Here is a 26,830-nt window from a genome sequence, read left to right as displayed (position 1 = left end):
TTATAGGTTTTCAAATTTTTGGAATAGCACAGTAAAAGTGAAATCACATAATAATACTAGTAATATATTTCTTACTATGAAACTACTAAAAGTAAATGTATTTGAGGGTTAAACAGAGATATCTGTTTTGGGAAGGAATTAAGTTAAACAGGAATATATGAGATTTTTCTGTGATAAAACTATTCAGTGGTATACCTTCTATTGCCCTGCTTTTTCCAATTGCTTTCTGAATTAAATACTGGCCATACTTTCCTGGGTCACATATCCAGCATCGTAACTGTAAGACTCACTCCAGGCTGAGGAGCAGTCACAACCCAGTGCTGCCTGATGACCTTTCTCCCCTGCCCACTGCATCAAGTGACAAGGGCATGCCCCATACTGTGGAACTATCTAAAGATAAGATAAGCATACACACTTTGGCTTTACCTAGCACCACAACTTCTCTTCACCTTTCCATATGCAGCGCATGAGGTTAGGAGGCTGGAGAGACCTGAAATGCTGGGGATCTGAAGGTCCTTAGTACTGCAGGAAAGGAAGAGGAGCTAGGGGTTAATGAGAGAGCCACAGGGCAAATTTCATTTGGATATCTACAACTTATTGCCTCTGTATGAGCACTGCAGTCTCTACAGGAGCTTTGATTGTTAAATATGATTCAGTGCCATTTTAGACTCCTGGAGTACTGGCGATGTCCACAAGGAAGGGGCAGCGTCTTGTCCCGCTGGAGCAGCAGTTGGAGGGCAAGGAAAAATATCCTCGAGTACCTGTATACCAGCAGGCACCTATGTGAAGACTGCTGAATCCAGCTTCAGTCAGATATCAAGTCCTCCTATCTTAACATTGTTTATTAGAATATCAAGTTAATGCATTCAGCTCTTAGTGTCCTGAGATTTTTTAGTCTTTCCCCAATATCCTTCACTCAGGATCTGTTCAGACATTTTAGCCTTTCTCCAGGACTCCTTACATCAATACTTTTCACACTCCTTATTTTCCTATTATATAGTAGCCCCACTGGAAACAACTGGATTCTTGCAATTGTTTCTTCCTTCCTAGCTCAAGGATCCATCAAACCATAAGATCTAGAACAAAACTCTTCTTACAGGTGCCAAGTCCTGAAGTCAGTGTAGAAGACTGCAGGTTAAAATTGGCCTAAGAGCAAGGTTGTTCCATCTAGGTTGTTTCTAGTAACTCACACAAATCTTGTTTGTGTTTCTTTCCTTTACCTAGTGTGGGAAAACTAAGAAAAGCTATAGTTGAATCTGCCATTTTTCTATGTCTTAGTTTCCCTTTTGTGAATCTTGGAGAGATTTGAGACTTTTGAAACTTAACTCAGTTCTATAATTTAGACGCACAGCAGTAGCTGTCACTGCATTATTTCCCTGCTGTACATTGCATTCTTCTTTGTCAGTATAGCTTTCTACAATTCTGCAGCAGTTTATGACACTGACTCTTAATGAAATTAACTCTTCTGTATGTGCAAAGTTAGTATCATTTATTTCTAGAGTAGTTTTACACAAGGCATGGATGCTGTGGGTCAAACCTGATGTGGAGGTTTCCCAGAGATGGTAGCAAGGCTATTGCTTGCTTTTCCGATGAAGCTGTATTGACAAATGTGGAGTTCATCTGTCAGTGACCAGTACTACTATTTTTCTTTGCCTTTTGTAACTTGCTTGAACTCAGAGCAAGGGGTCACTCATCACTCTCTGTGACCATTTCTGCAAGCAAAGAAGCAGCATGATTTCGGAAGTAAATCTTCAGCAACTGTCACACATTTCCCTTCTCCTGTTGATGTTAGTAGAGGAACAGGTATAGATACTACATCATATTAGGCTAACATGGCCATGCAGCATATGACATCTTTTTTTAGACCTAAGACATATTTAAAAAGCTTAAAGTATTTTTTGTTTGTTTGTTTTGTATAAGATGTGGGAAGGAGTCAGTAACATTAACAAGATGATTAATTTGAGCATAAGGATGAAACAGTTTATCCACACAAATTAATGTTCACCTACTATTAGGAAAATATAGCACTGTTTCATTTGGGGGGGGAAGAGGAAATTCTACTGCATTTTGCTTTACTGTGATTTACGACTTGTCACGATAAGTTTTATTTCTGACTGTAAATGAAACTGAGTAAAATCCTTCTATGAAAGTCATGTACTTGTATTTCAATAACCCCTAGAATGAATCTCTAACAAACTGAGACCTCCTGATGATAGCATGTGTGCACATACTTGGAAAATTATGGTCCCTGCCTAGAGTTTAATGGCAAAATTAAGTGCTGTAAGTGATTGCCACTTAATTGACTTCTATGTGGACTTCCTCCTACAAGGTTTCTCTTGGTATATATACTGGGGCAGAATATGTCCCAATGGATATATATGGCAATATAAATTATTCAATATTTAAATAAGTGCTCTGGGATGATGTAATGTGAGATACACCATAAATAAAATAAATTGTACTTAAAGTGTATTGTACTAGTCTAGAAGAGAAGCAATTATCTGTAAATAGATACCACAGGATTTATTAGGAAAACAGGCCTACATGAGTGGATGAAACCTCAAGCATTAACAAAAGCAATGCTCTATTACTGCGGAGGGTATATACAAGCCCTATAATCTTATTCAAAAATTTATAAAGCTCCATCCTTAAAGAAGGGAGATTTCTTCCTGCAACTACTGTTCCTGGATAGAACTTTACCTCTCAGAGATGAGAAAATTCTATTTTCTGGGCTGGTTCTAGATTGGGCCAGGAATATTTATTTTCCTGTATCAAAGCTTAAAGAATAATCATACAGTTTTCCCTGCTTTCAGAGTAGGTCATTAAAAGTTTTTGATTGTAATATACCATACATATAACACTGAGAAGCCACAATGTTAGATTTCATTTAATGTTTTGATGAGCTTTATTGAAAAGAAAACAATAAAACCTACAGCCTCACACTTTAGAATGAATTTTAAATACAGACTCCTAAGATATGCAGACTCCGTGTAATTTTCAGAGACGCCTTATTTCAACTGTAATTTAACATGCCTTGTTTTGATTTAAGGGAAAAAATAAGTCTGAAGACCTCTTCTCCCTGGAAATCATATTTCCCATGGAGTGAAGCGTACCATACTAAATCATTCTACACATCCAGACTTTTGAATCCAATTAAAATGTTCAAGATTCTTTTTTGTTAAGACAGCATAATAGAAACTGAAAAACAAAGGAAAGGCAAACAAGTTGCTTCTAAAAAAAGATAAACATTTTCTGACTAATACTTGGAAAGATGATTACACATGAGAACAAACTGCTTGCAAGATGAAGATAGGAACAGATTTATGAACATGAAAGGATGCAGTGTATTGTTTCATGGTGTCTTTTAATTCATATTTGATTTCCATAAATATTATTTCATGACTAGTTAGGCAGTTTTGGAACAAGGCTAGGTGCTGATTTTTGAAAACAGTCCCGATTCCTCCAAATGTCCAAAGTTAGATACTTAGGTGCCATTGAAATTCAATCTGACACTGGGAGTTAATTGCGCAAATACTTTTGAAGATGTATGCCTCCGTCCTTGAATATTGTTATAGCCTCCATTATCATATGTGTGCTGTTCTCAGTGATGTTAAGAGTAGCTGCATGATAAAAATGGTAGATGTTCTATCTATAATCTATGCATTTATTATAGCACTTTTTTACTTTCTAATGATTTATGAAATATTCTTTCAGAATCTTAACCTTTCCAAATCAGAGATATGTTTTGATCCTCTTCTAAAACAAAGCACAATAAAATTGAAAATTCTTTCCTAAACATGCCAGGCAAGACACAGTAAGATTTCCATAAAGAAAGTGCTATGGAGGAGGAAAGCAGAAACTGACAATTGTGTAATAACTTAATAAATCCAGTAGTACTCACAAAAGATGAAACTGGTCATCAAAATAGTTTCTGTGTTGAACATTTCTTAATAACAAAAAACGTCACCATGCTCCTTTGAGCGAAAGAGGATGAAAGACCCACCAGAGTAGAACAGGACAGAGCAGATCAGTATTTTCAGAAATAGAACAGTCAACTTATTAATTTTCAATGGGAAATTATGCTAGATATCACATCATTACATAAAACAAGGGGATACCTTTATGGTGAGGGGGTGATTTTTGATGTCTGCTTCTATCAAAACTGTTGCTGCTTCACCTTACTTTCCACACCAAACTCTTTCCCATTTCCTCATCTGGCACTGATCACTGTTCACTTCTTAAAGTGAACAAATTCACTTAAAAACCCAAATTCAGGAAGAAAAAACCTCAGGATCTTAAGGAATCCCCAAAAAAGTATTCTGTCAATTAATATATTTATAAGCAGAAAACAAAAATAAATAGCCCACTATCCAATTAACACTGATAGCCCTTTAAAGATTCATTACGATTTCATCACCAAATTTTGACTCATTGCTGTGTTCAAGTTGCCTGAATTTCAATAGTGAGATGAAATGAACATATCAAGAGGTGAATAGTTCTTTTATACTTATCCAGTGAGTAGAATCAATGAGTTTTAAATCCAGAAGAACACAGAACTACTTTGCAAAAACCTATTTAACAGAATTTTTATTCTTCTAATTAATCCCAGACTCATTAAACGGAATAAGATAAATACACCTAGAGAAGTGGTGCTTTTGCCGGCTGTCTATAAGCTTCATCTCCTGAAGTATCTAGGGCTGATTCTGACCCCACTCACATTGTTTTTACACCAGAAACAGTTCAAACTGTTCAAGGGAGCCATTCCCAACCTACCTGCATTAAAATAAAAGAAAAAAAATATATAGCAATGCATAAAAGCCTCCACTCTTCCCCGATCTGTGATTTCCAGAGGAATTAATAAATACAGGCCGGATGACATGCCACACCAACACAGAGATAGGAAGCATTCAGAAATGTATTTTTGTTCCATTAAATGTCAGGGGAAGGATTTCCTTACATGAAAGAAAGCAATTACATATCCTTCCTATACTCTCAGATATGGTATATCTCTGCCCTTTAACAGCAGAAGCTAGAAGCAGAATAGTGGTAGCAACTTCTTTCAGGTTGTCCTTGTTCCAGGGTAGCTGTGCTAGCACTGCTAGCTATTACCATTTCTGGGGAGGCAGGAATTTACAGGAAGGCCCGTGAATAGTTTTAACCTCCTTCCGGATACCGCACGGGGACCGAGAAGAGGAATAGGAGGTAGCCAAAACGGGTTACATCCAGGTTCCCTTTTCCACCACTTCCTTTCTATGTGGTGCAAGGCAGGATTGCCATCGTAAGATCCAAATAGCTTTAGCTACCTCACTCAGTAACAATCTCCAGACCTTTGGCATTTGTTAGCCTGCATGTTCGAGATTCTTAGAAACAACTTTTCAAGAGCTACAGCTACAGATGATTTGGGGTGCCACTGCTATAGTAAATATCACATGTAGCAGGCAGTTTATGCCACTGCTCTAGCCGATGAGGCAGAGTGAAGATGCTTTTAGCAAATTCTGAAAAAGTACATCCTTCCTTTCATCCTTCTTGTGCCTACAGACTGGAATATCTTCCTTAGCACAAAGATATTGCTTCTGGTTCTTGTGTGTAGTAGGGGCTCTTACTTATAAGGTTTATCCAGTTCAGCTGAGCAATATTTATTTGACTTGGATTATATGACAGAAAAATCATTACAAATTAGAAAAACTTAAAGCAGCATCTCGTGATTTGCCCCAACCTTTCTGAAGCAGACATACTCATTACACTTTGTGAGTTACTTTTACCAAAATATGGTTGCTCCAGGTAGAACTTTTTGTCATAAATAAATTTACTAGAAATTGTATTTTAAATTGTGCTTGTAGATAACTGGAACAAGAAATTGTATCTGGCAGTGTAGATAAGTACCCTTGCTAGAAGATACGCACAAAAATTTTTAATGTGCCTAATGTGCCTAATGTGCAACAGTATTCATTACAACCAACAGCTAGCAAGTTAGATAAAATAAAACTCAATTTTTTGCCATTCTAACAATTCACAACCCTTAGGAATCTCCAATAGATGGAGATGTAAATAATAGATGTTTACAATGTCTTTACAACTATAGTTGTAAAGAAAGATGGGCTTTACAACATACCATGAACATCATCATATGTAAGTTATGGGAAATACAAATTATACATGTATAATGTACCTGAAAAGAAATGAAAATGGCAAAAACTTGTATTGCATTTAGAAGTGTATGGTATGAAAATTCTGTTTTAACAGAGTATGTTAACATTTTCTTCCTTTCGCATCCCTATGCTTGAATGCCTTGCTGCTTTAGGACCTACAGCTGGCAAATGCGTGTTGACTCCAGTGAGAGACTTCTTTGCATTAGAATTGTTTAATTAGCTTTTAAAAATGGAAATAGGCAGAGTCTTTTGGTCTTTTGGTCAGATGTGCTTTCCTCGTATGTCAATCTTCTATTTTTTCGATTCTATGGATGTATGCATTATTAGCAGTAAGTATGTGGATCAGCATTTGTATAGATCAGTCAGCCCTCACTGGAGTGTCTCCCCTAAAATAGCAGAGATCTTTGAGATAGGAAAACATATAAATGAATGAATCAGTTTAATATAGGACAATATTGCCGTTATTTTTTTCAATATAAACTTGCACAAATGCTCACAAATTCCTAATTTCCTTTTTTAACTCACTTCATCCTTTTTTGCACTGAGACACCCATTGGAACAGATGCATAAATCAAACCACTTATGTGTGGAAAAAAATTCGTATTTTTCAAACAAGGAAAGACTAGTCCAAAACAATAGGGAAAACTACATTGGCTATGTCAATAATGCAAGTGCCTTCTGGGAAAGGGTTAAAATTTATTTGAAGAAATTGTATTATGATCTGCTTCAAAATGATCAACCTATTTAAGTCCTGCCAGGTCAAATATTACATGCTATATACAATTCAGTTGGGAAAAATCAATTAATTGCCTAATGCTTATGCTCCACAACAGTTGCAGAATTTCAGCAATGCTTCCATACCTCTAATCTCTCCATCAGTTCAAACTGCACTCCAATGAACTTTCAGCTGCAAAGATAAAAGTTGGATCAGTGGGGATTTTAAAAGAATTCTCCTGCCTCAGCATTACTGTTATTCAAAGTAATCGAGACTGTCCTGTTTGCAAGAAATTTCTTTGACAGCAGCGAATAGCCTGAGCTTTCTCAGAATTCCTTGCGTCTGCATGTTTAGGCTTCTGCTGTGCTTTTGTTTGGAAAGGTCCTTGTGACAAGAGGTAAAAATGTCCTTTTTCGGATTCATTCATCTGCAGGAAAAATGTCTGTTTTAAGACTTGATTCTGGAAAACCATAAGGGAACAATTATATTCAAGTTATTTGTAAGGTACATATGCGAGCAAGGGCTTCTCGTCGGATAATTATTTGTTAGAACACCTCTGAAAATACAGAAAGTTTCTTCTTAAATATCTGATAGTCAATTTGTTAAAATTCCTCAGGAAAAAAAATAATATTCGTCTGAGATTGCTCATTAAGTGAATTGGTAGTTTGAAGGTAAGTGGATACTTTATGAACAATACCAACTCTAACAGAGAGTTTAATTTGAATACTTTTTTGTTTTTTTCTTGGCAGTGCAAAGGACCTGAAAGGAATTGGTAGCTCAAGATTTCATAACAACTTTCAGCTGGTTGAATTTTGAGGACAATCAAATTATTTTGTTTGCTTTGTAAATGAAACATGACTTTAAATTTGTGTTTTATTTACTATAAAATGTAAGTAAAATGAAATTGAAGTTGGTATGCTTAAATACTTAAGTTAGATTTGTTCTGTGTGTTTGTATGTATATATGTATGTGTATATATTTGTCTTGGTGATGGTTTGGTGAAACTGAGATTAATTCCTGACAAGCTCTGGAGTCACCAAGCCTTATTTTTCTAAGAAAGAGATATATTAATTATTAAGGAGCTTTGGTAAATGACAAAACCAAAAGGAATATAGATGCCAAGGAAACATCTCATTCCTAAAAATGCACAGTGCACAAATGCAAGTGCATAAATGCATAAAATTCCTAAAACTCATAGTGAAGATGCAGACACACAGATTTGTTTATCCAGCAGCCTCACTAGGCTTTGTTACTTTAGATTTTTTTAAGGGATTGTTTATCTAGTTTCCAGTGTGCATTTCTATTCCTCTGGGTTTGGTCCTTGAAATTAATCAGGATTTACCTTTATATGAAAGGAAGAAGCACTCAGTTTCATATTTTCATCTCTTTTGATTTTAATAACTGATTAGGCAGCAATTATTCAGCATTTCTCACAAGTGCAGTAGGGCACCAAAGGAAGTTATCAGGCAGCAGGCAGAAAACAAAAGAGAGTACTTTTTTTCACCCAATGAAAATTTAAATAATGAAACTCACTGCCAGAGAGCTCTGGAAATTAAAAGTAAAATTGAGATGAAGAAGGTATGAGGCACGATATAATGGAAAATAAGTCGTCTGAGATCTTTTGAGACCCACAAAGATGAGATGCAGCCTGCAGCCCCAGGAGTTCCTGGGCTGTGCGTAGAGCAGAGCAGAGGGGCTGTGCCAAAAGTCAGAGGCACTTCATCCTAGTGCTGCTTCCCTAAATGTCCTCTGCTCGCCACAGTTGCCCGTGGGACAGGGCACAGCCTCACCTTTGACTTGCAACGCTGCCCTTCTGTTTGTAGCATATCTATTGAAGTTAAATGCAGAAGTATGATGCTGCTGCTCAGGTACCACATAGGATGAATGTATTTTTTGCCAAATCATGGGAATAGTTGAATAAACTAGTACAACAAATATAACTTGTAGTGAATGGGGTGTGAACTAATTTCATCCACAAACACCCTCACATACTGCCCTGGAAGAGTGACAGATCCTTTTTTTTAAATAATAGCTGTATTTACTATAGTGTCTAATGCTTTTTGTATTGCACTTTAATCATCATTTAACTAAATCTAGCAACAGGACAGTGTGTTTTCCTATATGTACTGCTAAACGATGTAATATTACTTCCTGTAGCTATGGAGACCTTTGCTCTTGTTAGTGCTGCTATTCCATTTGACTGTAACCCTGAATAATCTTTAAAGAATGTTTTTAGTCATGGGCCCTTCACCTTCTGGTGATTTCATCCAGATACAATTTCCACAGGCTTTACTGGGTTAGACAGAATAAAAGAAGGGACCATCTGAATAAAATAAAATGTCACCATTAAATTGGCTTTTGTAGCTTAAGGTATAATGTAATGATATTTTCCCAACAGCTGCTTTCAGTTGAATTTGAAGTTTTGAAAACCCTTTGCATCTGATTCAAGTAATAAAACGCAGGTTGTGTTACTTCCTCCTTCTGTGTCGTATACAATAAGCAAAACGTTGATACTTTACACAGCAACTGGTGGTCATTAGGAATTTTTACTGTATGTTAACATTATTTGCTGACCTCACCATTTGATAAATGAGTTACCCAGTTTGTTTAAAAATCAAGGGGTAGGTGGAGGTTTTTTTGGAATTAAACAATTCAATATTTATTTTTAATGTCTGTTGCTCACAAGATATTATCTATAACTTATTTTTGTTCATTCCTTTCAGTTTTTGTAACCACGTTGGAGTAAAATGGATATGATTCTTCGTATCTTCATGTATTACCTTTCATCCTAAGAGGTCCAGAAGTATTTTACAGACAGAAATACAAACGAGACAAAGGGATCACTTCACCAAGCCCTGAAGTACAGATATCTTTGAGGTGAAACGTAGCAACAGTTTGTCAGTGCACACAACCAATGTGCAAGAATTTAAGACAGGGAAGAAAGAATAAATATGTTCTTAGGCATGTAGGAAAGCAAAATGCATTATCTGAATTTAAACTAACACCTGAGTCGTAAAGCAATAAGTCATAGTCCTTTAGTGACAGCCTGTTGTGAAGCTCACTCCTTAGCATACCTAAAAAAAAGACACCGCATCCACCATACGTTCTCTACAATGAATGTTACTGTGGTAGCGAGGTGGTAAATATTGTACCACATCGAGGATTTTCTAAATGAACAAGACAAAGAGGCTGAAGGAGAAGTTCAGGGATGTGAAGATCAGGCACAGATTCCATAAGGAAGCTAGATCTTCTAATCGCCTTTTCTGCGACACTTGCCATCTCTGGGCATAGTCTTTTCTGATATGATCAACGTTGTTAATCCTTTAGAAAAATTTTAACCTTTTATTTCAGATCTGACATGAAAAACTCATCCAAAGACGTTTTATGGCATAAAATGAACACCTACAGAAGTACAAAGCTAACAAATAGGAAGACTTTCCATGGTACTGGTTGGAAGGGCAAAAAAGGCAAGAAACATTTGTAAGATCTCATGCAAACTATGGGATATCAGAACAAGAGGAAAACAGGAAAATACTGTCCAGTGAAGTGAAAGGGAGACAGACAGAGCCTAAGAAGGCACCTGAGATAGATTACAGGAAAAGGAGTGTGTGAACAGATCTCATGCAAACCACGAGTCAGAACAACAGTAGGAAAACAGGAACGCAGAGTCCCGAAAAGTGAGAGGACATTAACAAGGTGCATGAGGTAGAGTGCAGGGAGCCTGTGGAGTGTGTGAAACGCAGTGAGAAAAAAAAAACAAATTTAGTTCCCAGCTGTATTTTCCTAGGTTAATTCTGACGTGAACTGTTTAAATGACAAGCCCTCTCTCTGTGGAGAACGACTTCTCACAAGGTGACTTTTCTCCTGCTTTTTCCGTCACCTGGCTTTCCCTGGAGGACACGACAGGTTAACACTAGTTCAGGTCCTTCTAAATGAGCTGATCCATTTGCAGCACTGTAGTTCTCCGCTCTGCAGGGACTGTCACTGCATGAGGCAATCTCATTAGAGAAATTAGCATTTACTGTGACTCAGCTATCGAATAACAGAAGAGACACAAGCCTTGAAAAGACCCACTGGCATCCCTAAAGGAGCACTTTAGGGAACTTCTTCATGACTATAGTTTTAATGGGGAGTTAATAACTGCCGGATGATTGCATATGGTATAAAAATGCGAAAAACTTAACTGAGAGAATGTAAGATCAAAGACATTAAGCAATATGAAAGGCCAAGCACATATCAATGCTTTACAGAAATTTTTGGCTTAGATTTCCAAAATTTCATATGAACCTCTATTATTTTTTTTCCAAGCTTTTGTTTATGCGTGTTCTCATCTTTAGTTTCAATCTGAGTTTTAGTTCATTCTGTATCCAATGACAAAATGTAAAATGTATCCAGATCGTGTGTGGTTTGCATTGAAACCACTTCAAAAACCAGTTTTCATCTCAGTGGCACTTGAAACTATAAATCCGTCTGAGTCATGGGATTTTTACCAGATTTTCCACCAAAAAAACAAAAACCAAAAAAACCAAAAATTGTTCCAAACAAGATATGTTAATAAGTGTATGAATGTACTCTAATATTTGTTTATTTTTAATGAAATCTGACATGAAAAAATGAGTTATTTTGATTTTTATAAAATGGAAGCAATGAAATTTATCTTAGCAAATCGTCTTTACATAGCAAAAGTAATAGTGAAATGAAAGTATTAACATAAGAGTTTGCTAGAAATGTTTTTAATTATTTTTCAGGGACAAAAGAAGTCATGCTTACATATCGACCCTGATGACAAGCTTAACATCCCTATAACAACTCCTTCTGAAAAAAATCTATAATCCAATAGTAAATCTTAGGTGATACAAATAATTCCACTGGTCAGTAGGAGTATTCTGGGACTTTCTTATATGGATTATAGAAATCATGCACAGAAGAAATCACGCACAGAAAAAGGTAAAATCACATTCCTTCTAAAGACTGGAATTTGTCAGAATCTCAGTAATAACAGAAGTATTCATCATTACACATTACAATTGCCAAATAAGCTCTATCCTACAGGGAGCTGATTGCTTCCTATTAAATACAGCAATACTTCAGGTTCAACTGTCAGGTTCCAGTGTCATAAAAGAGGTTAGATCACATCATATTTATTTATATTTCTAAAGGCTTTGTACTGTGTAATCATAAGACACTCAGCATAATCAGCGAATTTTTTTTTGTTTATTTTCCTTTAAAAGGTAGGGCTGGAAGCTTTGGAAATTAGCACTTCTGCTCTCAAGTTCACTGATGCATTTGGGCGGGTGCCCAAAGGAGAACAGTACTGACTGAAAATAATCTGGAAGCAGATAGACAAATGGAGAGGACCCAAAATCTACCTTAAACATTGAAGGAGAGGGGAATCTTCAGATAACAATACAATCAGCAAAATGTCACAGAGATGTTCATCTATTTTTCCAGCGATTTCATTTCACTATGTTTCAGAACCAAGGACACAAATTTCAAAGGCAAAATAACATCCTGAACTTAATTTGATGCATCAATCCATGTGTACAGCCATCCTCTCTCTTTCTGATGGAAGATTCTCTATCTGTGAGGCTGAGCTTTTTTCCCTTCATTTCTGTCACAGCAGAACAGAAAAAAAAAAAAAGTTTCATATTTATCTTCCCCCATTGCATATCAGGTCACTGAAAGGGAAAAAAGTGTCCATCACACAAAAATAATTAAAATCAGAAAGAGAAGCAATGGGTGCACCTACGCCATCAGATAATTTTGCTTCTGGCTCAGTCATGGTCCATGCAGTGTTGACCTATGGCCTGAAGGGCAGAGATTTCAGCGGGCAGAAAAAAATGAAAACAACAATAACAACAACAACAAAACCAGCCTAAGCATATGACCTGAGTGCCCAAGTGACTAGAATGAGTTTCCTTGTCTCTGCACCTGTTTCCCATGTAGCCATCCATGTTATCCTTTGCTTGAGGGATGGATTCTGGTAGGACCATCATCAGCAGTGACACATTCCTATGAAAACTTCACGTCAGAAGTCAGCATTTTCCTCACACAAAAAATGCTCTGTCAAAACATGCCTGCCAACTCTTGTGAAAAATCGTCTTTAAAATATTGGGAAAAGCCACTGGCAACCAGCTAACGCTGATTAAGCAGTCAAGTGGTTATTGATGGTATTATTACAGCTGCTTATACTACTGAAGGGTTACGCCAGTGACTTTTTTCAGGAAAATAGTATCTGTAGAAATTTTGTCTTCTTTCTGATTAAGTAGAAAAAACTCACAACAGGTGTAAAAACGGCACACTGCCATTCATAGCACCCAACCTTCTCTCTCTAAGGCCAAGAAAGTGTAACTGCTCCACCGTAAAATTATTCAATGACTCAGAAATCATGTAAAGGAGAAAAAGATTGACAGTAGATTCTCAAAATTTCTGTCTCTGCATATATCACTTTTCTGTGCATAGTCATTGCGGTTCTTTTCACCATGCCTTTCTACTCACCTAAATAAGCCAACAAATTGCACTGTTGCAACTTATATAAGAGCAATGAGGCTGTAAACATGTTTTGCAAGTAGGAGTGTCTGATGTCATTCTAACTGATCCAGAGCTTATGTTCGAAAAGCCTGATCCAAAACTCTCTGAAGTCCACGGGAAGCCTCATTTTTTTGAATTTCAGGAAGATTTTGGCAAAGTCTGAAAGACAAGAACTAAGATGTTTGTTGCCCACCATAGAGGATACAAAAAAGTTCCCTGTGAACTTTCTACATCTCCTTCGGTGCTTCTACATCAAGGAATCTGACTAACTCAATGTACCTTTGTTTATTCCTTTTTATTAACATAACCATATACTCATCTTGATGAACCTGATTTTATCATCCTTATCCTCTTTTCTATTCAATTTGTTCTCTTGCCCTGAGAAATACTTTCAACAACCACAATTAATTTAGTGGATATGAATCAAAGGAGAAAATTACACCTTGTCTGATTTTAAATTTCTCCAACGCATCATTGCTTCTCTGCTTGTCTCTTACGTGACCGACTGGTGTGATTGACCCTGCGCTGCCTTGTGTGCATTGGCACGGGGAACGTAGAGCACCACAGGGCAGTGCTGTTAGAGGGCCCTCACTTTACAAAGGGCCCTCACTTTACAAGGTGACCTCTGCTTAACAGTACACTATTAATAATTACTCTCCACATCTGATTATTTTTGACAACTCTGCATTCAGATTTCTCTAGATGCCCTCTGAAATTGTCATCTGTAAACTGAGTAAATCCATTACTAAAGTCATACATAACTTGATGATATGATATACCTGTTAGATGAGCTGCGTGCTGAAAATATCATCAAGATGTATGACTTGTACCTTGTAAATCAATTGGAAGAGCATGTTGCTGATAAAGGTTCCCTACCAAATGGGGATAATAGTGTATACTCATTTCAAATGAATGTTGTAAAAATAAATTCATGTTTCTGAAGTACTGAAATAACATAGAAGCAAGACCAATAGGAATATTAATAACTGTGTTCTCAAAGCAAAGTTTGGTTTTTGTATTTTCAGCTTGACCTACAGCCACACTTGAAACAATGAGGGGAAAACAAAATACTGAAAAGTGACTAACAAACAGAGTTGGCACCAAACATGCTACACAAACCGTGAGGGGGATGAGAGCAAGTAACTCTAATTCCAGCATTTTATAACAGTGAAATGATTAACTCCACCATAATAATAATGTTCTTTTAATGCATCTTTCTGGGATGTAATTATAACTACTATTACTAAAGTGCCCGCTGAGGCCTATTATTCCTTGTACCCTGTGCTTTGCTATGTACACAATAAAAAAGAGCCACTTCATGCTATTACAAGATCTGGATACACACCATCTCCTGCATGCCCACGTCCCCATTAGTATGGGAAAGGCATATACTACATGAAGGACTGTGGTGAACTTTAACTAGTTCCAGGATCTGGAGACTGGGAGATCAAGGCTGCAGGCTGCAATACAGAGCACATTTGCCTTGCTGCAGAATAAATGACTCCCCCCGCCAATTTTTATATCTTGAACAGAGACGGAGAAAGTTGTTAGTTTTCCTTTTTCATTGAGGCAATTGTATGGCAATGCTCACTTTCTTAAAGCATGAAGAGAAATGCTGTGAGGTTAATCCCTAAATGCTTTCATATGTAAAAATAAATAAATAACTAACAATAAAAAATCCAAGGATCTAGTTAACCAGCCAACAAACACAGCTGGGGTGACTGATCTTCTTGTAGAAATGCCCACAGTCCTACTGAAAGTAATAGCAACAGTTATGTGTGCCAGTTGGGGATCTAGCCCAAGGGGCCATAAAGTAAATAAGGTAAAAAATCCCATCAAACTAAACATAATACGTACACTTTGGGTTACCTCCAAGGGCTTATAAACCAATAAAATCTGAATTGAGGGCAAGGACGTAATTTAGCATTATTTGTGTTGTATTTAATTCTACCAACGGTATGACTAATTGCCCCGTTTTCTATCTGTTTTCATTTCTTCAGGCTTGAATGGCTCCTTGCTTGTATACTTGACATAGTTTTGGTGACATTGCTGTTCTGCAGAGTTAACCTCTGCAGAAAGGGAACATCTCTAGAGTTAAAACAGGGCAGCTGAGAACAGGACGGGGCATACGTCCTTACAGACCTGTTCCTTCCCTTCACTGTAACCACTGGAAAATGAAATGTTGAGTGCCACAAATTTCAAATGTTTACATATTTTTAAATATTTTCAAAAAGTTTTTAATTTTTTTTAAATGTTCAACCACATTGAAATAGAAACAACTGTTAAATGTACCTGTCCAAAAGACAGGAAATTTATTTTCTACGTTAAGATCATATTGCTCCCTAAAATTCCCTCCTTTTATTTTTCCCCTCTACTTTATAGCATGCATAAAATCCCTACTATATTTGAACGTTTGTTCCACTGCTGTTTTAAATTCTGGCCTTTTAACAATGATGAAGAAAATATTTATAAATTTATTCAGTATCCCTGTTACAACTTAAAGTAGATTTCTAAGTTGTTTAGTAGACTTTCATTTTGAATTAGGAAAAAAAAAAAGCTCTTACTATATTTGATTTCACCTAATATATATCACACAGAAGAAACATAATATCCACTCATGAAACCAGTTTGAAGATTGACTGAAATATTAGGTTGCATTATGTAATATGGGCAGAATACAGTTAATTAAAGTAAAAGATTAGGACCAAATGAAATATGAACTCATTGAGACCTAAAATCTTACATATATAGGACCTGATTCTAATTTATTTGAGCTGGTATAAAATGTGAGTCACAGGAAAAACAATCAAGTTACACCTCTAAAACGAGTATAACTGATAGGATAACTGGTTTTATTGTCTTGAATGCAGAGAAGGGCTGGAATCAAAACCAAACAAAGAATTATGGGTTACCAAAATTAAATTACTTCTGTTTTTGTTTGCCTTAGTGTAACCACTACTGGATGATGTTTCTGGTGCCCACACGATCAGAGGATTTCAGACAGTGAGAAAAGAGATGGAGAATATGACTTATAACACAAGGCTTATAAATTTAGGTCCAGATTTGTCACATGCATCATTAAGCACCTAACACAGGCAGCTCAAGTTAGGAGACGAGATGCTACAGAATCCTTCAATAGTTATTATTGGTCTTTCAGTGGAAAGAAAGACTTAAGCCCAGAGGGAAACGCTGTCAACCTAAAAATGAATCTCCATCAGAATCTCCATCTATACTCCCAGCTGAGTATAGATGCTTCTACCTACCCAGAAATTAATCTGTACAAAAGAGAGAACGCCTGTAAGATTTGTGGACAGTAACACTATAAAAATGAATGGTTGGATTCAGAGTTAGAGAAGTTCAAAATGATGTTTTAAAAAAGGTTATTAACTGTTGCAGTAACCTGGAATTTTTACCAAATGTTTTTGTTGTACTATAAGTTTTAGACCTGAAATAGGAATGAGTTCCGAGGGAAGGAAATCTTATATCCTGCAAGTTTGGTTAAATAGCTTCATAACTGACTGTCATTAAATTTTTCTCCTTCCCTCCAAGTAGTTAAAAATCTACCTGTTCTGCACTTCTCTCTAGTCATAAAGCCATGCTGAACCCACATAGCACCTCAAGATGTAAATTCCTTGGAGCAAGTGACATATTCTGTTTTTACTTTTTGTTTTCTGTCCTATCAGAATACTAAATCCCATATATTTTTAATGCTATATGTATTAAAACAGTGGAGAATTTCAAATATGGACCGCAGATGTATAAACACAGCAATGCTTCATATGTTTTTAAGCTTGAATAAGGTTTCTTACTTCCATCCAGTCTCTTTCTGTTGTTCTGAGCACCATAAAGAAAAGTCAGCAGCTCTGTCTCCAGCTGGACATTTGCAGAGCTGCATGAAGCCACCCACCTCGTGGCACTTGGCTTGAGAGCACCTCCTGGGAGCGGGGCCCAGGGCACTGCTGCTCTCTGCCTGCTCTTGGCTGGTATCATCCCACGGCATAAACCATACCATGGCTAATGGAGACCTGGCTCAAGAAACAGGGAACTACAACAACTACTTCTCAGCCATAGACTTTCCACTCCCACATGCTGGAGCGAGTGCAAATCCTAGACCATTTGCTTTCCTAAAAGAGGCACTTTCATGAAGATCCAGTACCATTTTAAGAGAGAGAGAGGAAAAAAAAAAAAAAAGCAATTAATTTCTCTGAAATGGATCATGCAGAACAACATCAATACTTTATAGTAACTTGTAGAAAAATAATTCACAGCAATACATTCCTTTTTACAATCTTTCTAGTTTCATCTAGCAAAGCTGGTCCAGACATCAGTTTTTCATATACGCAAGCCAAAATTCATTCTGAAATCCTGTGCTTCTAAACTGAGAATATATTTTAACAATGCCCTCTGCCCTTCTCTGTAAAGATTCCTAGCTCTGTAAAGGCAAGAAAGCAAAGCAATGATTTTCTGAAATACCTCAATACCTGTTTCCCAGCTTCTTCTACAATTTTGCTTAATTAAAGGTAAATTAAACCCAACCATGTCACCCAATTACATCCACATTGCCTATTTTATTACTTGTCTCTAGGCTGACAGAATAAAGAATTGCCTTCAATAGAAAAAAAGCAAATTATTCTCTATCTGAACTGCTGGGACAGCATTTTAATTCTTTAACACTTGATAAGCACTTAACAGAGGAGGACAAAATTACCTTAAAAAATCAAACCTTCTGTTTTTCAATTGACTTCAGTAACTTGAAGCTTTTTAATTAAGTACACCAGAACAGTTTATTGCTTTAGCTGGCTCTCTGTACCTTTAAGTCTTCTAAAGTATAAACCCTTTTATGTGGTAATAACATTCCGTATAGTTTTTCAAACAGTATAAAGGTACTGGTTTAGCCTAATTATACTTAGCTCTCTACATCTGCTAAGTAATTGCTTTTTCTTAAATGAAATATTAGAACACTAGAGCATGTACTTTGTATGTATAGACACTGTGGATAGTATATAATAAAATCATTCATGCTGCAATAATTAAAGCTGTGTCAGCATTTTCATTACAAGCTCCATTTTTCAAGTGTTTATAATTCAACCATAAAAAATGATCTTGGATGCTTTCCACCATAAATGAAGGCCAAAAAATATATCCATAAAGAAGTTTACAAGTTTTGAACACTTGTTTTGCAGGTGTAGAACTTAAAAACAATTTTGATTTACAAATGAAATTTGACAAGTAGCCACTGGCATTTTTAAACCCAAACAAATTCAAAACACTAGAGATTATCAGGCTCATAAAACCTTGCTTTCTGTAAGACTGTATTAATTGCTGCAAATGGATGTTGTCATACCTCATCAAATTTGTGATTGGCCATGAAAATACTGGTAAATGCTAACAATAAGTAAATTTGTAGCCTACAAGATCTTAAACCTAATAACGTGAAGTGTGATTGACATATTCATTTACGAATGCAAGTATATATAAATTTAACTCTTTTTAAAGGTGCTAAATCAAAACCCTATGTGAAATTCAAGTGCTATGGAAGTCAGTGTGAGTTTTGGCAGGATTTTCTCTCTGGAGACTACAGTTATCTGTTTTTTCACAGATCCAATACAGCATGGGCATCAGCTGTGTATGCTTTCCCACAATACCCTGTTAATATGCCTTAAACCTGGTGTGAAGGGAGCATTTGTAGTGATAAAAAGAGTAGCTCACTTGTCATGTCATTAAATCTTTTTTCTCACTCTGCTAAAATGGCTGCCAAGTAAGGTCACGTGCGTGGAGTTTCTTGCAATTAGGAAAAACGGATGCAGCAAGAAACCACAACTAATTTAGCAAAATAACAAACAGTGCTTTAGTTGCTATATTCCCCCCACCTCGCGCACACACACTCATCAGCTTGTGGAAATTTGGCCAGTGAAGACATGGAAGCATTGATCCATGGACCATCAAGCTTTGCTGGCACGTTGCATCCTTGCGGGTACGTAAGGAGCCCTGACAGAGCTGTTGTCTGCAGCGCTGGCCATCTGCACAGCCTTCTCAAATCTCTGCTTCGTCAAAGTGGAATGCACATCATCTCTATTAAATTAAGGCTTTTTTCACTAGTAAGGTTGGAAGTGTGATTAGCTTTCAAGCAGAGTAAACTCAGGAAATTCTACTGTATTCTGTTCTATTCTATTCCACTTTACTCTTGTTTTAAATGAACATTATAGCATCCCATCACTTTTCAGCTACGCACTAACCAATGAGAGGTCTGTCAGGGATGAGTCTTCTTGTCTTGCTGACCGAGGCAAACCAAAATAGGCTATGTTTACAAGCCAAAAGGCCCCACAAACCACCCCGTTTCCAGCCTCAGGCCCTGTTCACAACCATTCCACGTAGAATTTGCCCTACATCTTCACAGGACTCCATGGGGTATCTCTGTGACCCTAAGACTTCATTTGTTTTGTTTTGTTTTGTTTTGTTTTCAGCTTGAGATGCCTGAAATATTGTGAAATCTGTGTTTCAGCTGCTTAAGTAGTCTTCCTATAGCAGGATGCCCAAGATGTGGGAGACAGGCCCCCCTCATGGGAATGGGTAGGTGAGGTTATGAAGACTCTTGGGGTGATGCTGGAGGACTCGCTGCATGGGACAGAGGTGATGTGCTCTCAGGCATAATGTCGTTTGGAAGTGCCTGTGACCGAGATCCATGTGTGGATTTAGCCTTGGAGGAAACTGGTTGTTCTGTCCTGGAAAAGAGTCTGGGGAAAACTAACATGCAGGATGAGCAGGAGATCAGACACACTTGGAAACACTCCGAAAAGCTTAGTGTAACAGAGCAATTGAACCCCTACAGGACTGGAAGAGACTTAAATTCCTACTAAGATGACAGCCACAGACCTGTTCGCAGGCACAGGTGGAAGACTAAGATTCACAGCGATTTACCTAGTGAATTTTACTACTCAGAAAAAACATACTGAAGTTTACAAAACTCCATTTACAAAAATGTTTTTTTTTTTTTTTTTTTTTATCAGGTCTAGACAGCAGCAATAGAAAAGCCGCTGGTTTCTGGACCTCTTGAGGAATCAAGTCATTTCATTTTTGTGGCTGTGGGGAGCTATAGTTTTGTATAACTAATGTTCCTTTATAGACCTCTTTGCCTGGTTCAAACTCTAGTCTAAAAGAGAGTAGATATGCCAGCCACTGTCCTCACTGAGTTAATACAAGACTTATTTTGGAACAGGAATATATTTTGACTTACTAATAAACTAGTGTTTTAGGAGTTGTAGAAAATATGATTTTAAAACCTTTTCTTCTTCTTACGTTGCTGCACCATTTAAAAGCAAAGCTATGTTTGTGTGGACGCACAAGGCCTAGTGTACGTATGATTTAAAAACCAACACTACTAAAACTATACCACATGCCATTTCCCCAGACGGTGGGGCCTATGCGCACTGGGAGAAAGCCTTTTGGGATAAAAAAGCTTCCAGTAGAAATCGTATTACTTTGTACCATGCATGTTTCTTTCATTTTCTCAAATGTAAATTTGATGGTAACACTAATATTATTACACAGGTATGACACACATCTGTGATATGTACCGTGTGAATTTGCTGTGCTGATATTTCAAAGACTGTTTTACATTTACGGAGCTTTTAAAGTCCAGCCTAACACTCTAGAAATTTAACAAACACATTTTTGACCTCAGCCCTTCCTGTAAGCAGTATTGTTAGCCAATTTGTCCCAATTTTACAGGTTTTTAATTTCAAAGTTGTCAAAGTAACAAAACTCTTAGGTGGTGTTAGTTCAAAGCAGTTCAAAATAAAAATGGCAGGCCAAATTCAGCCCTGCTGTTAATCCCAAGGAAGTAATTGAGATTATGCCTGAGATGAGTTTAGTAGAGTAAATTCAAAATAAGATTTGGAAAAAAAAAAATCCAAAAAGCAATCATATTGTTTAGTCTAGTTGAATCTTTTTCTCATCCTCAATTTTAGAGGAAAGATAAAAAGTCAGAACTAAATGATTATGATTTGTGGTTTCTTTACCATTGTTTTTTAAGGTTTTACATCAGAATATAAGCCACTGAATCAAACTCATAGTGACACTGCATGGGATTTGTGCATATCGTGGGGTTCATATATCTTTATCACCCTTTAAAGAGCAGCAGTGAAAAAAAGAAAACCCTTTCCCATTAATCATTTCAAGTGAACTCTTTTTTTAGAATAAGGACAAGGGGCATGTTGCTCTTAAAATGCACTTACTGTTTCCTTTGCTGTTTGTTTTAATAACATTTGCACTCAAATGTCGCTTAGGAAGAGGAGGGTAGAATTCAGCTTGGCCCTAGAAAAATATGACTTTCAATTTCTTCCTACAATTTTTCTTCCATTATTCCTAATATTTGTACTTACTGTCACCAGCATCCAAGCTGCTCACCTCCATGGAAGTCCTGCCTACTAATGGGTATGAGAAAATCCATCTGACAAACTGGTCAGAATTTTTGGGCAGACAGATTTATTTCAGACAAACACTTTATGTGAACATCTGGAATTCCATAAATTAAGAATAATATTAGCAGTCAGCAAATCAGCATCTCTTTACTGTGTTACCACCAGGTTAAGGAAAATGCAAGAACAGCTTTATGGTATTTTAAGACTTTCACTCTAACTCAGAGCAGCAGAAACAAAATGAAATCATCTGAATAGATCAGAAATCATTAAAAACACTTTTTGACTTGAGGTGATGTAGGTCTAATACCAACAGCAGTTTGGTAACAAGAAATCTCTTATTGAATCCAAATTCCTAAACTATTGGTTTCTCTTTATATCTGCCCTCCTTGGTATTACACACTACTAAAAAAAAAAAGTCATATTTAAAACCATTATTCAAACATCCACTGCCAAAACCTTATTACCAGTGGACATGAGCTTTTTAGATCAAAGGCTTAGTTTCCATGGCAGTACCTAAAATGCCCTCTTAAGTAACAGCTCATGCATCAAATCAGCCTTGATATCTAAGGTAAGAAGAATGAAAAGCAAGTTGTGTCTTATTTACTTCTACCTAAACTCAGAGACATAAAGCAAAAGCTTAGGGAAGCAAAATCTGCAAATCTTCAGTATACATGTGTAAATAATTGGTATGATTTTAATGTACATAACACTAGCAGTGCTTGTTAAACAGACTGGCAGTACGTTGGCCTTAACAGTACAAAGATCTGAACTAGCTTAGAACTGGTTCTTTATATGAGGAATAATAACACAGATGAAGAACAACTTTATTCAGTGATTTCTTATGGAAAATATTTTGGATTTGTGGAATATACATGATTTGAGGTTTTCCTGTAACTCTAGCTAATATCCCAGTAATCTTTTGATGCTCATCAGTAACACATTGTTATGCCTAAAAGCACTGTTTCTACATCTTTTTCAGTTTAAGGCTCATTAAATCTTTAGCAGCCGTGAGTAATAGTATCAAAGAAGATAATACAGGATTCATTGTGTTATATGATACCTATAGCTTCCACTACACTAGCAAATAGGAGTAAAATTAAAGCCTTGTGTAGAAATGTTAGTCACAGAAAACAAAGTTTAATATTTTTTTACTTCAGTGGCATTTTATTAGTAAAGAATATGGTGAACTGGTGTTCTGTTAACAAAATATTTCCAAAATGATTACTGATTAATTAAGAACTCCGTTATTACTACATATTACTGATGTGCTGGACACCACGCTTCCATTATACATTTTAAGTATAACTGACAAATTGCAATTGGGCTTTTGACGGTACGTGGAACTAGGCAATATAGCTCACATTTGCAAATATCTGTGCCTAAACTAAGCCTCCTAGAGCTGCATTCATGCATTTAAGTAAAAGATCTAAGGAAGATAAACTTCAGGCCCGAGCATTTAGTTGAACAACTTGTGCTTTCAAGTTTAAATATTTTTTCAGATCCGGACCTTTAATTTTTGACACAAAAACTATTAATTGTGCAAATGGATAGTACAGTAATTACAGTAACTGATATATTGCTTTGAAGGACTCTGTTAGCACTTACAAATAATTAATAACAGAAATAAACAGTGATGCTGAAAACATTGCTGCTTGCTCTGTTTTTTCAGGTAAGGATACTGACAATCAAGTGTATGCCGAAACTGAGAGTTCTGTTAAACTCGTGAAACTTCTTTCTGTCAAATGAGTTGTAGCTGAGGTCAGAATTAGGCTCTAGGGATATGAATGAGTGCCATATTTTCAGTGTTCAAAGCCTTTTAGACCCTGAAAGGGATGCCAACGGATGAGGTCTTAAAGGATCCAAAGCTCTATTTCAAAGTGGGGAGAAAGGACAGGTCATAACATTTCTTGCATGTATGCATGCATGAGGGTATACCGGAGACTCAGTGAAAAAGAAAAAAGTAATAGAAGATTAAGTGGTTAAAATGCACACACTCAAAAATCACACTAATAACGAACAAATGTGAAGAAAATGTGTCACATGATGCTTATTTAAAAAACGCTAAAGTTGTTCTTTTGCCAAAACTCACTGCAAACTAGTATGTTCTTTTTGTAATTTATTTGCAAAAACAAGTGTCTGAATTTTGAACAAAAATATTAAAAACACTATGTTGTACCAATACATATAATCAAAACACGTAACACTTTATTTTTCTTGACCTAAATAAGATTAACCGATAGAGACATTTTGCCAGCTTTATTTATGCAAACAGACACTTATGAAGGGGTGGCATTTTTATCCTTATTTGTTCCTCTCCATAAATGCCTTAGGGAACAATGAGTCACAGTGAAAACAAAGGATAAAGTACCCATCAAAAACTGTTAGATTGGGAAGCTCATAGTATTTTGTTTTTTATACAAATACTGTCAGAGCAATTGATATGAGTATGACAGGGAGAATATGCCCCATAAGTCTATCAACTTCACCTATATTTAGCAGTACTTCAGCTTCAGTAAGTATCTTGCAATCTCTAGCACCACTTTTGTCATAGAATAATCAGGTATGGACTGTTGCAAAGTTATATTCAAGATAAATATGTTGTGCAGCTGACATACGGTAAGCAGGAAGTTCTTATATAATTAACACTTGCACTTTGCAACTGTAAAAGAGCACTGCTGATTACAGCTTCTGAATTCTAAGAGTCATTTTCCACTGGGTTAAATTTAAGAGAGAGAAAATGCCTATTGCTATTTATTAGTTATGCTATTTATTAGTGTTCCAGCTCTTTGAAACCGACTTTCTATTAATCACAGCCTGACCTCGTCATTAAAGGGCAGTTGTTGGAGACAGGGAATAACTGCGCTACTTGAGTGTATGGATTGAGCTACTACGGCGTTCATGCGCTAGGGGAGGCACAATGAAATTAGATTCTCTCCCTGTAGGGGGTAGACATTGACTGCTGTCTAAGAAATAGTTCTTAGGAGATGGTTGTTTTACCTTCCTAAACCTCCAACTTCATCCATTTTAAATTGCCACATTTAGAACCTTAATTAATAGACTGGATGTTTTCCAGCACCAGTTAGGCTAGCGGCTGTCACGGGCAAAGGCTAACCCTGGCACCCTAAAGCCATGGCTAATTGAAAGGACCATATATACTTGCCTGTCCAAGAGCAAAGAAAATAACTCTTCTACAGAAGGAAGGACTACTGAAAGCGTTTTATAGGCAAAACTGTGCAAACTCATTTGTTTTACTTCTAGTGCTAACAGCAACCACCAGCCAGGGTAAAGGTTCAGAATAGATTAAGCCTAAAATGAGAAGTGTCGTCGCACTGGATCTTCCAGAAACTAAACTCAAACACACTTCTGGTATGCTTTCCTACACTGTGATGATGTGTCGTCATCTACTTGAGACTCTGGCAGATCCCTTTTATACTGGGTGTGTTTGCACGTGTTTATTTCTCATTTGGTACATGCCATGGACACATTCTCTTACACTGGCTGACGCTCCACCTGAAAGTAAGTCCATCATAGCAAGCTTGTTAATGCGCGTCAGGATATACGGTACAGTAGTAAACAGACTCCCAATAGCAAAGTAAAACCATGGTAGGAGGCTCTAAGAATATGTGTGTGCTAAGATCAAATCTTGACTTCAAGTTCAAGCGCAGTTTAACAGCGAATCCAAAGTTGTAAATGCAAAGTAAAGGCAATTTTAAGGCTGCTTTAAACCAAGCATGAAAGACTGAGGAGTCAAAGTTGAGATTCTATACATCTGGTTTTAATATACCTCTTCTTGTATTTTTAGACAAGGGACCTTCTCTTTTTGTTTCAAGCTTTACTATCACTGCAGTTGATACAGTTTGTTAATTTATAATTTGGTGACATTCTCATTACATTTGAACCAACGGTTTGGTAAACAAAATAACTCAGCTTTCTTTGACAGATAAATTATTTTTATTTTTTAATGTCTAACATTTCTAACTCTTATGTCCTCCCTTCCATCCTCTCTTCCCCCTCCACCCCCCCCCAAAAAAAAAAAAAAAAAGAGAAGGTTTAGAGTAATTTACTTTCTTCATTTGGGCATTTTCATTTTTGCATTTCATAATAAAAACAATCAATCCCTGATTCTGTTCAGTAATCAGATATAGTGCACAGACTCATATTTCAATAGAGGAATGGACATATATATTACTGATATCACTAAATTTCTAGGTTTTAGGTAAAAACAGTGCTTCAGACCAGCTATCTGGGCTGAGCATTCGGGCTGAAGTGGCAGGACCAGGGCACGGCGTATAATGAAACAGGAGGAAATACACAGGGGATCTGCATGCAAACATTATTCTGGTTCATTTCTGCACCAGCCTTAGAGGATTCCCTCAAAAGTAAACACAGTTAATTAATTCCCAAGTAAAACAAGTAAAGACAAATTTTCCACTTACTGTGCGCTCTGCTTTGTCCGTGCACTGAAGAGAAGACACAGTTCTGCAGCACTCACCTAGATCCAGGTTGCTTTCTAAATTAGTCATGCATATAAGCTGGAGGAAGCTCATTGACTTTTTAACTGTACAAAGAGCAGCCCATCTCACTGCTGCTAGACAACCCTTCAGGACACTGTGCTGAACTTCAGCGCAAGAGCACAGCATCTATTACGCTTGAGGCTCTACCATTTCACCTACACCTGGGTGGATCTATCAGGCTCCATCTCTAACAGGGCGGTATGACTATGTGGTTTAAAGGGAAAAAAAAATAAAAAGAGAGAGGGGGAGAGAGAGAAAAAGAGAGGGAGAGAGAGAGAGAGAGAGAGAGAGAGAAAGGGCTTGCCGTTGTCACACTTGTTTCCTATTAAAGAGCCTTACGGTGGATTGAGTAATTGTGTACGAAGGTAGTCTGGCTGGCAGATGTGTGCAGCCCCAGTGGAGCACTAGATTCAAGGCAGATGGGTTGTACCAGGGCGCAAACAACACTGGAAAAAGAGAGGCGTGATTAAAACAGCAGGCCGCCGTTTTACAGTGCTCGAA

At 36.9% G+C, this 26,830-nt stretch overlaps 1 protein-coding gene across 1 annotated transcript in view; it reads right to left on the bottom strand.

The window, feature by feature from the left end:
- The window catches only part of SEMA3A (semaphorin 3A), a 330,745-nt gene extending 304,292 nt beyond the window's left edge, over nt 1–26,453 (bottom strand). Inside the window, exon 1 of the mRNA XM_068920614.1 lies at nt 26,252–26,453. The gene's annotated coding sequence lies outside the window, so the exon portion shown is untranslated. The remainder of the gene's footprint in view (nt 1–26,251) is intronic.
- Nucleotides 26,454–26,830: the final 377 nt, after the last annotated feature.

The sequence above is a fragment of the Struthio camelus genome, chromosome 1, assembly GCF_040807025.1.
Source record: "Struthio camelus isolate bStrCam1 chromosome 1, bStrCam1.hap1, whole genome shotgun sequence".
Taxonomy (NCBI): Eukaryota; Metazoa; Chordata; class Aves; order Struthioniformes; family Struthionidae; genus Struthio; species Struthio camelus.
The sequence above is the reverse complement of the archived record's forward strand: the minus strand, read 5'-3'. Positions and strand labels throughout refer to the sequence as shown.